The following is a 16,597-nucleotide window of genomic DNA, read 5'->3' on the forward strand; positions in this document are numbered from 1 at the left end:
TAGATTTGGCAATAGCGGAGGCATAAATTTTGACGGTGTGCAGTCAAGAATCCCATCTGTTTCTATCAAAGTTTGCATGGTCCCACTAATATACATTTATGGTTCCAGTCTTGTGGTTTTTTTTTTGTTGGTAGTATATAGTGTTTGGAAAGTTCAAATTTTAAGTTCAAATTCAAATTCATATTTCATATCTCTTAAAAACATACAAGATTCTGATATGCTTTTATAAATATCACATCATTTTAGATTGATGAAAAGGTTATGAAACTAGCAAAACATTTCTGGGAAGTGTGTCACAAATAATTAAAGCTGACTAAAAAGTCATGCTTAAACCTGTAAGTCATTAATATGCACATAATTTGCATTGATTGATTCATGTACATGCAGTAGAGCGCATCCTCGGATTCTGATCCAACCAATATGGTGATCTATTATTTTCTACACACAAGTGGAAATTTGTGAGCAATTTTTAGTCACACTTAAATCTTTGTGAAACACCTCTTTGATTTGTCTTTTATGTCATATTGTACAAGGGACAGTGATATTCTGTTTACCAGTTAACCAGTATTAATTCAAAACACAATCTGTTTTGGTTCTTTACGTTTCATGTAAAACTAAAAATTCATTGAATTTACTCTTGAAAAACAAAGTCCATGTATTTGCTTGTTACATTTTCTATGACAAAAGGGAATTTTCATTTTAGATCAGGTTTCCAGAAACAAACTAAAACAAAAGTGGTAAAACTGAAAATCACTGTCCCTAATGTCATGTCAGATAGCTTGGACCTGCCCTACAGTATAGACATGTATGTAGTGTACAATACTACTGTATACTTGCTTTGTATTCACAATCTTATTTTTCTTTTGAAAATAAAATGTAAGACCGGCAGCCGAGAAGATTCATTCAGGTTGGAGGACCAGAGCAGCTGACCTCATTGATGGAGTAGGCCCTAGACCGTGCAAACATGACTTCCAGTCTGGTTTGAGCTGGGATCTTCATGCCAGAATCACACAATATGTGATGTCACTACCAAGAGATCTATTTTTTAGTGTGCAGAGGAGGGCACTTGACACTGCTGTGCATGGTATACAACATCTATAATGTAAGTACTTTATCAATGATTTTAATGATATTTTGTGAAGCCTAGAGTATGTGAGACGATGCAATCAGTTTTCCAATAATTATTCCCGAGGGCAACAATTAATTTGGAAATATTGGGCTATTTATCCACATTTTACGACAATAGCACCTGTTTAATTCATGAGATTCTTAATTCAATCTTTGGAAAGACATTATTATTATGAAAATCTATCAAAACAATACCATTCCTGAAGGCAATTTGGAAAATTTGTAGGGATTAAAAAAAAAAAAATTCCCCTGCCATCCAATACTTGCATTATCTGTTGATCCATTGATTGCTGTCTTAATACTTTATATACATTTCTGTACTATCTGCTCTAGCTGCTGATCTAAATTCATCTTTGTTTCACATTGTCACAACATAATATATGCCATGACTGATATAATAATGTGCTAATAAGACAAAGAAATCATTCAAAAGGAAATTGATATATATTTACAGACTTTGATTTTATTATTTTTTAAATTGATTGCAGAGACCAACTTGATAGAGCAATGAATTATTTGCAATAAATCTATTCCCTATTTCTGTACATATTAATTTTTTGGACAGACTAATTTTACTTTTTCAATACGTTTGGTACGATCCCCATTCACCAGAAACCTGATTTTTGAAAAAAATGCCGAGTGTGTATCCATTATGTAAACACAGAATGCGAGAGATTTAGCCAGACCTGTGTTGGATGATAATGATATTGTGATGAAGGTGGCTTCTCAATATCGGTTCGTCTGTCAAAAAAAAAAAAAAAAAACACATAAAGACAAAAACTTTTCTTTTGTCCTCCACAAAAAAATTTAACTCATTTTTATGAGGATTGTGTGCTTTAATAGTTTTCCCACAATGTGTGAAGGTAAAAAATGTTCCCTCAATCAGTGCAATACAAGTTAGTGTGGAATCTAGTTTTAGAAGTGCAATGTCAAATTTTGATTTCTATCTTGCCAGCAAGCGCTATTTACCTTTCAAGGCCTTGCCCACTGTAGTGTTTCTGGTTGACCCTTATCGATATTTTGTAGTGTGCCTTTTGCACCTTTGTCAAATTAATTTGATGGAGCAGTTTTGCCAAGATGGGTTTGGGGCTTTAATAGTGGCAGTGATCAAGGTCGATCAAGAACCACTTTGCACTCCAAAGAAGACAAGAGAGGAACTGTTGATCTATGTTTGAATAGAGTGTTGCTGACTTCCGGAGTAAGGTTTCAGGTGCATGTGACATTTTTGCATTTGGTTTTGAAAATCTGGTAATGTTTGGATAATCCTCAAATACTCTCAGAGAATTAAAGAGGAATAGTTTTCTTTTCAACCCATGTGTTGGTATCCAGCGCTCTCTCAAAACATCATACAAGTTGCATATTATCTATTGGAAATTGAAATTGTGATTTCTTACGTGGGATCTGTGCCTTTGATTGTTTTACTAATTCGTGGAGCTTTACAGGTGGTCATTTTATCATTTGGTAGAAATTTCAGCACTCTGATCTGCATGGCTTTTGCCATCTAAGCTTAATATTGTCGTCTGTAATTTATCCACATTTTTGTCTGTGGGTGGGGCAGTGATCCACCAGATTGTCAACCTGAATTCTCAATTTTTCCATGGTTATTCAATCATCTTATCATCTGGTAGTTTTTCCCCAGGGAACATCCTGTATGAATGAGAATTGCATAATTCACTGTTTCGAATAAAAAAAAAGGATTGCTGTATTTGGGAAGGCATTTGATGGAACTTGCCTTATCTGATTTGGTTGATCAGGTCATCTTTCAAATTTACATTATCTCTCTCCTGTGCTTTGAAAACTGTATTCGGTCCAAACCAGTGCTGCTATTTGGACAAACCTGAAAAATTTGTTCAAGACAGGCTTTATGTAGAGGATTGTAACATTGCCTATGGGAAGCTGCCAGGGTAGAATGACTCTTCGAGACCTGAGAGTTCTGACCATGGTGATCAATGAAAGATGCTTGTAATTCCTTGTAGAGCCTCATCAGCATCCGCACATGGTGCCATCACCCTCCAGGGACTGGAGCAAATGATTCTTTGAGACTTGACCGTGGTATGGTATTCAATTAAAGAGGATTGGCGTACCTTGAATAGCCTCGGCAACATTCTCACATGGACCACTAATTGTGGCAGAGACAAAGGGCACCTAGCCTAACCCAGTTTTGATGGAGTGTAATTGGATGACTTCTACTTAGATTGTTACAATGGTATCCGACATCCGTCTGGTACAAGTTTGGGAAATTCTATTTGTTGTCGTCTCTGAAATTTGGCATTTCTTCTAGATTGTAGCAGTTGTCATTACATCGAGTCTGGAATGAGCTGTGGAAATTTTCATTTGGTGCTGTTTTGGAAATTCCTTAATTTTCTTTTTGCTGAAGAAAGTGTTTCCTTCATCCATTCTGGAAGTAGTTTTGGAAATTTTATTGGGTGCCGTCTCAAAAATTTGACATTGCGCTTCACTACTAGGGAACATGCATTGTACTGTGATGATTGATGGTGCATTGTGGGATATAAAGTGCACTTCCTCAGGATGAGCCTATCTTGAGGGTTCGACCTGTTAGATCTAGATTCGCATATATCTTATCATTCTGAATGCAATAGCTCTATCTCTCAAAATTTCTGTGGAAGAAGTGATGGATGCATACGCAAACCATTTGGTTCTGGTATGATGGTGAATAAATGAAGGGGAAACCAAAAATAAGAAAAAAGAAATGAAAAGAAAGAAAACTTTTTTTTTTCCTGTTGGTTTATTTCTAAATATAAAAAAAAATGCTGTGTTCATTGAAGTTCATAGAAACACAATTGCATATATACAGAAAAACGGTGCATTTATCTGCAAAATTGTTCCAATATGTCCATCTGCTCAGGCTACTGCTCATTTGAAATGAACCCCCCCAAAAAATAATAATAAAAAAAAAAATACAATGACGAAATGATGCAGTAGATTAAAAATGAAAAATTTGACAATTGTTAGTAATAATACTGTATAATGAAATAATTTAGAACATTTTTATATCAGTCATGTAGGCAAATGTTGAAATGATGTGAAATGAAGGAAGATTGGCAGATTTGGGGAGCATGTCATGAGGAGATTTGTCAGTGATCATCACCGACTAGATGCAGTGATTTACAATAGCTCATAACATCTGTTGGTGAAAATCACTGACAAATTCTCATGAAATGCTTCCCTGGGTGGATAGTTCAGGGAGGTATGGAGAGAAAGCACAATTAATGGATTAACTGGTAAACATGTAGAAAGGAGAAGGGGGTGGGGGATAGACGGGAGGAGGGGGTTATGCAGAAAGGGGGGGGGGGTGGCAGATTAAAGGAAATAGGGTGGTATTGTTCTATCTAGGTTGAATAAGGAGACTACAAAGGAGATTAACAGACCGATTCGTATGGCAAGATAGAAAAAGGGGGGTTAGAAAATCAGTGCATTGTCTCTCATACACTTGGCTACACAAAGTATCATTGAAATTGTAAATAAAGCACCTACATTATGGATGTTGTATGTCATGCATGGCAGTGCCCCCCCCCCCCCTGTACACTTAAAAATAGGACTATTGGTAGTGACGTCATGTATTGTGTATTGTGATTTTGACAAGGAGACCTCAGCTCGGATCAGACTGGCCGCCATTTTGTGAGGATTAGGGGTTTGCTCCATTGAATCAAGAGGTCGGCTGCTTTGGTAACCTTCATACTTGAATGAATCTTCTTGGCTGCCGGTCATTTTTTTTTTATCAATTTTTTTTAAATAATCTTGTATTGTTTTTTACAAAATAAATTCCTTAGAAAATAAAAAAATTCTTGCTCTTCGGTAATAATTTGTGTACCCGTAGATACTGTGACTTCCCCCGCCCACTTTTTTTCTCCTTTGTAAACTTGCCCCACCCCCTTTATTCTCTATAATGATCTCCCCCACCTTTTTTATGGCAAGGTGACATTTGCTCCTGCGACAATTGCTCCTCCACTAATTTCTCTGAACTTGTTATGTGCTAGTAATCAGTGGGAGCAATTCGGCGGCTTCACAATATGGTGCGCCATCTATCGGTTGCAGCAGACAGGCCCAAATTCGCAATGCATCATGGGAAAAAGTCGACTTCTCTTGCGCGTGCTAATACAAAAGTGAATGACTGCATGCGATTATTCAGCGCTGGCCGACGCGGCTCGACCGGATTATGCTGTTTACTAGGATTTAGGAGAGAAATTTGCCCGCATATTGTCTGCGTGTATCTACCCAAAACTTTGCCTGTTCGCTGCAACTGATAGATGGCGCACCATATTGTGATTCCACCGAATTATCGCAGGAGCAAATCTGTCAACCAATGACAAAAGGAAGCATGTAAATTTTTGTTATTTTATTTTTCTTAATTTGGGATATTTTCTCTATGCCCTACATGGCCCCCTATTTTCTGAAACTAGACCTTCTAAAATATGTATTTGTATTTTTTAAATATTTCCAAATATAACAAATCACTTTGCTTATTTTACAAAGAAACTCATTCGACAGTTGCTTCCTTTTGTCATGGGATGGCAGAAATGCAACAAAACCTTTTTTTGCAAGCCAAAAGTGTCATTGTTCCTCATCGGTACTGTACGATGTGTAGAAGGTAACCTAAGTTTAGAAGGCCGATGTTTTTCATTGTTCAATTTTCATTTTTAAAGAAAAATGTTTTTAAATTTTGAGGCCAGCCAAGATGAATCTTTTCTGAATGCCTCAATTGAGTGATTTGTTCCTGAAAGACTTTCATATCAATTCAGTGATACAAGTACAGTATCAACAGAAAGTCAAGGATTTCCTTTTAATTTTTCTCATCAGGCCTCATGATTTGGATTACCTTTTTGCAATGTAGAAGCCAAATGTCTTTCTTTTTTCAGATACTTTCAAGTGGCAAGTTTGTGAATGATTGACTTGCAAAAAAGTTGGTGAAATGCAAAGCCATGATATTTTCAGCTTTTAGAGTACTTTAAAAAATAATGTCACATTTTGGCTTGCAGCAGGTCAAGTTTAATTGCCTCCCCCCACCCCCTTTCAGGTTTGTACATTATTTCCATCGATTGTTGCAAAATGTATTGATATTGATGGCAATGTTTTCCTCCTTTCAAGACTGTTATTTCATTTTATAGCATCCAGCACTGCATTTTTTTTAGATGAGTTTTATTGAATATCCACCCAAAATAAAAGAAAGTGTGATCAATCCCAAAGTTTTCCACAATCGAAAAGAAAATTCATCAGTCTTGTGTTTATTCATTGTGGACAACTCAATACCAATGCATTTTGCAACATAATAAGTATAATTTCATTATTTGAAAAGGGGGATGTTTCATTTTGTTTTATATTTTCTAGAATGAACTTCACAAAATGAAATGAATTTGCTGAATAGATTTTGGCAAGCTACAGATTTAAATATTTTGTAATAATGTGCTTTGTACATTGTCCTACATTTGATTTGTGTGCTTGAAAGATAATTGACAATGCATTAAAATGCTTCACAGCATTTACAAACCAAGAATAAATATTACTTCAAATTGGCAATGCCAAAGGTTGTAAATGTTGGATAAAGTTTTTTTTTGTACTTCTATCATAAGAGGTTTTGGAATTGAGAATTGAAATTTTGTTCCAGTCTTTTTGCTGAAATGATTATTGGTTCAAAAATTTAGTAAACAAGCATTTGATGAAGTTCACTCTATTTCCAAGGGTTGTATGTACAGAGCGTCACACAAAAAAAGGAAACCAATTTTAGAAACAGATATTACAAATCATTACATATGTTTAAACTATAAATCAAAAAATTTTGTTACATCTATGTGGGACCAAGTAGAGCAGCCAAGTAGTAGGATTTTTAAGATGATACTGAAAATGATTTTTCACTTTCGGATAGGATTTTTCAAACTTGTAAGAATGATACTTTTTTAATGATTTTCAAAATTTGAAACATAAGAGTTTAGGCATGGAAATAGGACAAAAAGAAATAAGAATATGATCTTTTTCCCCCCAAATGGGGATGGCAGCTTTGGACCTAGTGATATTAAAGAGGTTAAAAAAGACAATTACATGTCAATGAAAGATCAATAATCATTTGCAAATGTTGACAAAATGACTCCCAATAAACTGAAAATCCTGGTTTCCTCTTCCATGGGATGGTCTGTACACATCTATATTAAAGGGGCTTTCAAAATTGGTCATGCAACAGTTAGAAGCATTGCTGTTTTGTGTAAAATATATTGTAACAACATATGATTGCACAACCAAATGTGAAAGTACCTTCAGGGGAGCGTTTCATGAAAAGACTTGTCGGACGTTTTATCCGACAAGTCCTGTTTTATCCCACAGTTACCATAGTAACAGTCCCTCTCAGCCAATCAGAATCAAGGAAAGTTGTCAGATCTGACAACTTGTCGGACAAAAATGTTGATGAAACACTCCCCAGAAGAGAGAAAAGAGATGGGAGAGAAAGGAAGAGAAGAGAGAATGAAAGAGAGAGAGAGAGAAAGGGGAGGGTGATTAAGGGGACAAGTGTTATATGAAACCGGGTACAAGAATAAATACAAGAAGCCAAAATGAGGTGTAACACAATCATTTACAGTCCAGGGGCCGTCTTTAAAAAAGTTACGATTGATACGATCATCCTCAACTATATAGAAATCAATCAATGTCAGAATTTTTCCACAGGAAATGTGAAAAATGTCATTGTAAGCAAAGAGAAGCACACTAAATTTTCAAGAAAACAATAAATGTATGATTATACATCACATCTAGAAAACATTTTTGAACAAACATGCATTTTAGATGTTGATGTTGGTGGCTTTCCATAGTTGTGGTTGATCAGATCAATCGTAACACTTTGTAAGACGGGGCCCAGATGGGTGTTTCATGAAGCTCTTTGTAAAGTTACGCACGACTTTATGTATGACTAGAGCAAGTTCTTAGGTGCTAAGTCAGCTACACATTGATATAAAATATAGCACAAGAAAGGGTCACCAGTCAGGCATAAAGTCAGTCGTAACTTTCAAATGGTTTCATGAAACCACCCACCAGGCAAAATAACAAATTCTTAAATTTTGCCCAAATGTCAGTCGCAAATGAACTGATATTTTGGACTATGTAGGTGAATTTCAGAAATAGGCCTACCACAATGTTTTCTTAACTAGGATACAAATTTACAGCCTCATGTAAACTAACAAACTGATGGCATTTCATAGTTTCACTTAATTCTGGTCAGTATGCAAATGAGGCCACTGCACGCCACATAGAGATATATACTAGTAATATATCTCTATGCGACGCCATCAACTCACCATTTCTTTTATATTTTATTATCATGTGAATTCTGAAATGACTTCATATTTTCCTCATAATGATGCAGAACAAGGTTTGATTCCTCTTTAAGTGTGTGGGATTAACCATGTTGCAATATAATCATTGTTATTCAATGAAGATGCTTTCTAATTGCCAAATCTGCAGAAATTGAAATGCCTACATTTCATCTTGTCAAATACAAAAGAAATAGTTAGTGTGTGACATTATCGACTCTTTCATTTACATATGATCCCCTTTGTCTCTCTCAAACTGATAATTTTCAAACTTTCTTATTTACATCTGATTTGAGAAAATTTGGATTTTGATTGTTTGATTATTCAAATCCACTTTTTGTTGGGGTGGACTTGCCATTCAAATTAGATGAGATGAAACTTTTCTACCAAACAAACAAGGAATGAGGTAAACTGGACTTTCAGTATTATTATCCATTCATTAATTAAAAAGTTTAGGAAGACATTGTTCCTTACTTTCCAGAAATGAATGTCCAAAATGTAACCCATTCAATGAATGGGCCTGTTGAATTGTTTGCCTTATTACAGAGTATTCGTTTTATGATATGAATTTACATCCGAGATGGGGCTATGGGCCATAGATATGTTTATTGTGCTATCTACTTCCGCACTTAATTTGTGGACCACCAATATCAAAATGCATGGTAAATGAAGACCCTAACCCCCTCCCCAAAAAAGTAAATAAATAAAAGAGCTCAACACTACGGAATGTACATCACTGGTCCAAAAATCGATAAATCAATCAATCTTAGCTTGAACCTATCACAAAAATATATATTACAATAAAAATATGCAAAATTTATGTAGCGATTATGTTTCTAAGCGCTGCATACTGGCCCCACTTACTACACCTGGGTCAAGAGGGCCTAATCAGGAAAATGTGGGTTGTCTTTCCGACAAAACGACGTGAAAGCCTACACTTTTTTTGCTGAAAATGTTATTTTGCAAACTTAGCCTTAAATTTCACTATTGAAAATTGAAAGTGTCATGATTATTAACTTGGTCGCCTTGTTCCAATGCTTTGGAGTTAGTTTTAAATAACATTGTCCTTTAAAGCCTATAAAGACTTAATACTGGTTCCCAAGTGGTATTTTCACTAAAATCCAAAATGAAGCCTTGAATGATAAATGACATAGAACAAAATAACCAAATATCGTCTTCTCCTTTAGCCTATCAGAGACTTTTCCCACTCTTAAAAAGGATGGGCAAAAAAGGCCCAATTTTTAACCATCACTGGGCAACATACTGGGTGATTTCAAGTCCGGTGTTGGCCTTGGTGTTGGTGTTGAAATTTGGATTGCTTCCCCTAGTTCCAAAACTTATTCAGAGTTTGTAAAACTGATCCAGATCACATTATTGACATCTCAACAACTAGTGAGTGACTTTTCGGGACCATCTTCATTTTATGTTTGGTGTTATAATCGTGTAAAAATTGACCAAACACCAACACCAAAAGGTCAACACTGAACTTGAAATCGCCCAGTGTCTACACAGCTATTGGTTAAAATCTGTCCAAATTGGGTTATAAAACCATAATTGGGTAATAAATTTGCTAAATTGGATAATAATTGCCCAGAATATATATATCATTTTTACAAACATACATTACCCAACACAGTGGACAGTATGTTTCCCAACATTTTAAGTGTGCATAAAGCACGGGAATGCCCTCAGGACATTTAACAGGCCTACTCCCTATAAATACCTATTTAGGGAATGTATAAAATGCAAATTTTCCCGTGCCCAAGATAGACAAAGCAATTGTAATCTTGTCTTTTTAAAGTTATCTTTCTGAATAACGCCATTCAAATATATTTAAAAAAAAGAAGAGTAAATTGCTGCATTCATGGAAGGAAGATGAAATGATTTGGTTGGTATTGAATCCTACTTTAAGGATTGTTTTACAATCAGAGTATACTGCACGTCTCATTTCACTTATTTTTTTGGTATTCGTCACTAATTTAAGTTTGTTGCATAAAATATTTTGCAGAGACATAAATATTATAATCAAGTAAAGTATAACTACACGTGACTACCGAGTCCTGAGAGGACATTTTGGACAGAATACCCCATTTCGGGCTAAAAGTCACACAAATAATCAGGTTATCTGTAGCTTTCTTCATGGGCTTTCCTTTTTCAAATTTCGCATTTCAATAATTAATTATGATTGGTAATTCAATGCATTATGAAAGCTCATAATAATAATTAAAATTGGGGAAAAAACAAAATGAGATAGTAATGTTTGCCCTGATGCCCTTACAAGATGTTGTCTTTGAGAAGTAAACGTGTATTTCAGTATTGTCTTGCAGCTCAGTGCCTTATGACTTAATTAGTCATAATTTCTTGTTTTTAATGGTGCACAGAAGATTTTAAAACAGACTCTGATTGTAAAACAACCCTTATCATCCTATGGCATATTCCCGCCATGTAATGTGAAGTTCCTCGGACTCCGGCTCGGACTCGCGGACCGGCATCAACTGGATCCTTGATCACCTCTCATCATGATGAGACTGCATAGGGTGAAGTTTCCAATTAATCATGGCATCGGCATGGTCTCATCGTATAGGATGAAATACACCATCCACTACCTAGATATTCCTTCTCATGGTAAAACTGCGGGTACACAACTTTGTCAGACCTCATCTCACCACAGGATAACCATCGGATGCCTTCCAAGCATCATTCTGCTCACCACCTGCACCCCGGGCCTGCACCTGACCCGCCATCATCTCCTGATCATCTGCTGCTCCTTTCCTCACTGACCAGGTCGTCGATGGTGATGTGTACTCGAACGTATGTCTATATCCCACTTCCAATTGTGGCTCAGGAAATACACGCATTGGGAGGTAGAAGTCTTGATTGACACCAGGTTGATTCTTGCCCTGATGGCAAACAGAAAAAGGAAATAAGTGAAACATTCATAATTATATGTACCGTTTCTCTGTCAATCAACAAAATGGGTTCACTGGGTGCAAGTAGAGTCGTACAAGTTCTAATCCATCCTTATAGCAGAAAAAAGAGAGAAAAAAGAAAGAAAAAGAAAGACAGAATAAACAAGAAAAGAAATAAACTAACCCCCAAGACCCTTTCCTTTTAAAAGCCAGAATTCAGTATTCTTTATGTATCTTTCCCTAGTCCTATCATCTGATTGGTTAAAAGTTGAAACTGTGCCGTGGTCGTGGTTTTTGCGGTTCCTACAAAACGTAACAATCCCGCTCAGGTGCTGCCTTGGCTAGGAAGGTCGATTTAGAAAAATGTTGATGCGATCCCAAAGATTTTTGACAAAGACCTCTCTGTTCTGTCAATTTAGCAATTGCCAAATGAATATAACTATTGTCAAAATGTATTTTCCAACGGTATATAGATGAGAACGGTCGGTGTATACCTTTCATACCTCGCTAATAAACGTATTGGTTTATTTCCTGCATACGTACGTTCCATTTCAAGGCTTGTAGGTGCTATCTTGAACATGTTGAAACACCTACGTACTTAACCTCCACATCATTCAGGAATATGATGGGGGTAACGTACAGTTTTAATTTCCTCTACTTTAGTTCCACCTCCTCAAAGTATGCGCCTGCCCATGCCTATAAGTTAGACTTAATATTATTTTTACAAACAAAACACGGTATCTCCATGATCTCATAGTGCTTGAATGATGAGAGTGCGAAACGCGAGCACAAATTATATGATATTTCATGTATGATTAAGACCTGGAAAATTAACATTCTGAGCAACTATTCTTCATTCTGAATAGTATAACTGAACAATTAATGCAAGCGCGAAGAACGAGCTGACAAATTTTGATATTCTAATCCAAAACCTGGACATTTTAAGGACGTATTTTAAGGACGTTTTTAAAGGACAAGTCCACCTCAACAAAAAGTTGATTCGAATAAAAAGAGAAAAATCTAACAAGCATAACACTGAAAATTTCATCAAAATCAGACGTACAATAAAAAAGTTATGACATTTTAAAGTTTCGCTAAATTTCACAAAACAGTTATATGCACATCCTGGCTGGTATGCAAATGAGGAGACTATGACGTCATCCACTCACTTTTTCTTTTGTATTTTATTATATGAAATATGAAATATTCTAATATTCTCCTCATTGTCAAGTGATACAACGATTAATTCCTCCCTGAACATGTGGAATTAACATTGTTCAATACTATATGGTTCAGTCAAGTTGGTACCTATTGTCAAATCTATAAAAAATGAAATATTGTATAATTCAAACAATAAAAAACAAAAGAGAGTGATGGACATCATCGACTGACTCACCTAGTTGTGCATATCACTGTTTTGTGAAAAATAAGCGAAACTTTAAAATGTCATAACTTTCTTATTTTACATCCGATTTTGATGAAATTTTCAGCACTATGCTAGTTTGATTTTCTCTATTTATTCAAGTCAGCATTTTCCTGGGGTGGACTTGACCTTTAAAAAAGAGAAAAAGCTTCGTATCTCAATAAAATAATGATCAATGCAAGCGCGAGCTGAAATTGGGATATACTAACCCGAAAGGGAAACCTTTGAGCACTGTTAAACAAGTAGGAAAGTTGGGAAGAGGGTACGAATCTCATCACTGTTGTAGACAGGGAGACTAGAGCACCTCCCCCTTTCATCCCCTAAAAAAAATTAAAAAAGGGAAAAGGGGAAGAGGAGGAAAAAGTTAATAAAACGAGGGGACGGAAATAACTGGAATGTAAAAAAAAAAAAATCATATTAAAATATTATACAAAACTGTACATTGATTGAGACAATCTGCTCGAGAGGATAACATGGGAATTGAAATAATTCGTTTCCAAGTCAATTTGGACAAATAATCTGCTAGCGGTTCGAGTTTTCATTATTTTGTTTCAGCGAGATATATATCCTGCTCATGATTACAAAAAGCCGCTCGTTACATGAAAAAAATTCCAGTTCGCGCTACTCGCTCGCATTGTTTTATAATCAAGATATACGTAATACTCTCCATTTAAAAAATCTCGAAATGTCCTCTTTTCAGGTCAGGAGGCCTATACAGTGCGTATAAAAAAACGTGAGAGTTTTGAAGTCTATCAAAATTTTGTTTCAAATGTCTGTATTTTGATGTGAATAGATGATCTAATGTCTTATCTTTCAAATGCCATTTTAAAAATTGAGTTTCGTTCATGTTTGAGCGAACACGAAACGTTTTTGTCAGGGATTAAAAAAAAGGCTTGCGCCAAACGGCACAAAATATTGATCATCAGACTTCATGCTAATTGTTTATTTTTCATGTTCTGTTGGAAATAAATTTGAATCTAATCAGAAAACTTCCTTTGAATCTTTTTATTATCTTTGCCAAAATTTTCGAATTCTATTCATTTACTTGAATTGTCATGTTGTTGTTTTTTAATATGGTATCTTTCAGCATTGAATTTTTTTTAAAAGCTAAGAAAATTTGACCCAAGTAAGTAATTATTAATAGGAGAGATTGTTAGGTAATCAAATATTTTTATTATGTGTCGCAAAGGCTATGGTGCCTTCGAAAGACATGAATCCTTCTATTAGAATTAATATTGTCCTGTCAAGCACACAATTTAACTTGTTCAAGGAATAAATGTCCCCTTGACAATAGGATTCATGTCTTTCAAAGGCACCATAACATTTGTTGCACATAATGATATAAGGATATGAATAAATTACAAGCTTTCTTCATTAATAATGGAAATCTCCTTGCTTAGGTTTCTTACCTATCAAAGAATACGTAATGCTAAAAAATAGCATATTTAAATGAAACAAGGTGGTTTGTGAACCCCAAGTCTCGCCTAATTTCGCGATGATTAAAAATGCAATATAACAGTGTAATATTTTATAACCTTTGACCCCATCATCTTTACTATGAGTACACATGTAGTATTACCCAAGCATATTTACCAAGTATGAAAATAATTGATGAGAAATAAAGAAATGAGAGCAAGTTGAAAAAAAACTTAAAAAAAGGATGGACATGACCACATATCATTTGACATTTTGACCCCTAGATGACCTTCGATCTCATCATCCTCATTTGCACATATGTGATATTACTCAAGGATTATATTCATCAAGTATGAATATAATCAATACAGAAATTAAGAAATGGGAGCAAGTTAAATGAAAAATAGGAAGAAGTCTGATGATCAATATTTTCTAATTTGATGCTATCTGGCACAAGCCTTTTTTTGAACCCCTGACAAAAATGTTTCTTATTCGCTCAAGCATGAACAAAACTCATTTTTAAAAACAGAAGTTGAAAGATAAGACATCAGAGCAACTATTAACATCAAAATATAGACATCATAATCTGAAACAAAATTTTGATGGACTTTTTCAAAACTCCCGTTTTTTTATACGCACTGTATAAATTATTTTCAGTTGCTTAATAACATGTTTCTTTTCCGGTCAGTATACAGCTTGTCCCACAAGAAAATGTTACTGGCACTTTAGATGGGTATAATATTAAAATACATTATACTATTTATACCTTTGCACCAGTAAAGTACAATTCATGTTCTACAACTGGATGAAGTTCTATGTGATATGATAAAATAATCATAAAAATATTAGCATTGTTTTTCATTACATAACAGGAACCTCTCCATCCAAGTTCTGTATTAAGTATAATGTGCAGTCAGGTTCAGCTAACAATTATTCACGTTCAGTCACAAGCGTAAACCTGCAAGGATTTTCTTTTCTTCAGTTCACTCTCGCTTTAATTTAGATACAGTACAGCCTGTCCTTTTCCCTAAAAACATGCGTAAATTGAATGTCCAGTTTTCAGATCGGAATATGAAAAAAATACCAGCTTGCACTTCGCATCATTTATTTAGGAAGATACCCATCATCTTCATGATTGCAAAAAATGAATACAATGTCCCGTTTTATAGGTTTAAATAAAAAAAAAATCAGCTCGCTCTTCGCGCTCGTACTAATTGTTTACTTCGATACATACCTTGTTCTTGATACAAAACGTGCATACAGTTTTTTTCAGGTCGGTATACATGTGTCAAAATTTTATTTCGCGCTTCGCGCTCGCATAATTTTGATTGGTGAGATATGCATCCTCATGGGTCACCGCAAACAGTCTTAAAAGTTCACTTTTCAGGTAAGAATATTAACAACAATTTGCTCGCGCTTCGCGATCCCATCAATTATCGTTTAGTTAGATACCCATCCTGTTAATAATTAGGCCTACAAAAAGTGCTTAGAATATATCAAGTCCCGTCATATTATCTCTCTCTCCTTCATTTTGTTTTCCTTTCTCTTTACCTCTTTCTTAGTTACCCATTTATTTCCCCTTTTTCATCTCCCTCTTATTCATGTCATTCCTTTCCTCTCAAAATTGTCTTCATTTTCCCGACGAGAGTGCAAATTTACACTGTACCCCCTTAGCCATGGCACCATGTGTGTGAGTGCTATGGCCCTCCTCTTGGTCTGTGCCAATTCAGTAACAAGTCAATTTTAATCTGCTTACGGGTTTTCCTTAAGTTTGCATAATAACAACTGGCATACACTTTTAATTGATCTAGGCAAAGGCAAATAGGTATGTACTATGATATATAGTATATGTCTTCATTGGTACTTGTATGCATCGACACACGTGTAGTCTTTGAACCACTTTTATCATAACCTTGTTCATTGAACAAGTGCACTTTTAAGAGGTTCCTTCATTAACACCTTACCTTAAGATAATTAAATTAAACTTACCTGGCTACCACCAAACTATCTTTCCCGAGATCAGCTTCCTGAAGTTTCTATAATTTTCCCTGTCTCACATGCAGTAATATCAGGAAAATAAACTCTGTCGGATGTCTTGGTTTTTTTGGAGAACACATGTCGCTTTTCTCAGCACTTTTAAAATACACTGATGTTGTTTTTGTTACTTGCATGCTGGTTCAATATTCCTGTTTGCGAAATACGTTCACTCTCGCCTGCCTCACTGCAGCTATTCAAACTTTCCCGCCATTGTCATGATCATTGTGCGCTCGTGTTTGGCTCCAGTGCACGACATTGTCCTATTATCACACGTCGTTTTGATTAGTGATTGACTCAGTCAACTGTCGTTCCAATAAGATTCAACGCTTCGTGATTCTTTAGTTTGCTCAGGCACAAAAGACAAATAATAA

At 35.4% G+C, this 16,597-nt stretch overlaps 1 long non-coding RNA gene across 2 annotated transcripts; it reads right to left on the reverse strand.

Annotated features, from left to right (window-relative positions):
• Window positions 1-6,880: 6,880 nt before the first annotated feature.
• LOC135154053 (uncharacterized) lies at window positions 6,881-16,454 on the reverse strand. 2 transcript variants are annotated; one of them, XR_010293487.1, is made up of 3 exons: window positions 16,179-16,381; window positions 12,983-13,093; window positions 6,881-11,341 (listed from the first exon to the last, which is right to left on the reverse strand). It is a non-coding gene; the product is annotated as an uncharacterized LOC135154053 (long non-coding RNA). The 2 variants fall into 2 exon arrangements; XR_010293488.1 differs by lacking the exon at window positions 12,983-13,093 and having other exon boundaries at window positions 16,179-16,454.
• Between the last annotated feature and the right edge of the window lie 143 nt (window positions 16,455-16,597).

This window comes from Lytechinus pictus, chromosome 5 (assembly GCF_037042905.1).
Source record: "Lytechinus pictus isolate F3 Inbred chromosome 5, Lp3.0, whole genome shotgun sequence".
In the NCBI taxonomy this organism is placed as follows: domain Eukaryota; kingdom Metazoa; phylum Echinodermata; class Echinoidea; order Temnopleuroida; family Toxopneustidae; genus Lytechinus; species Lytechinus pictus.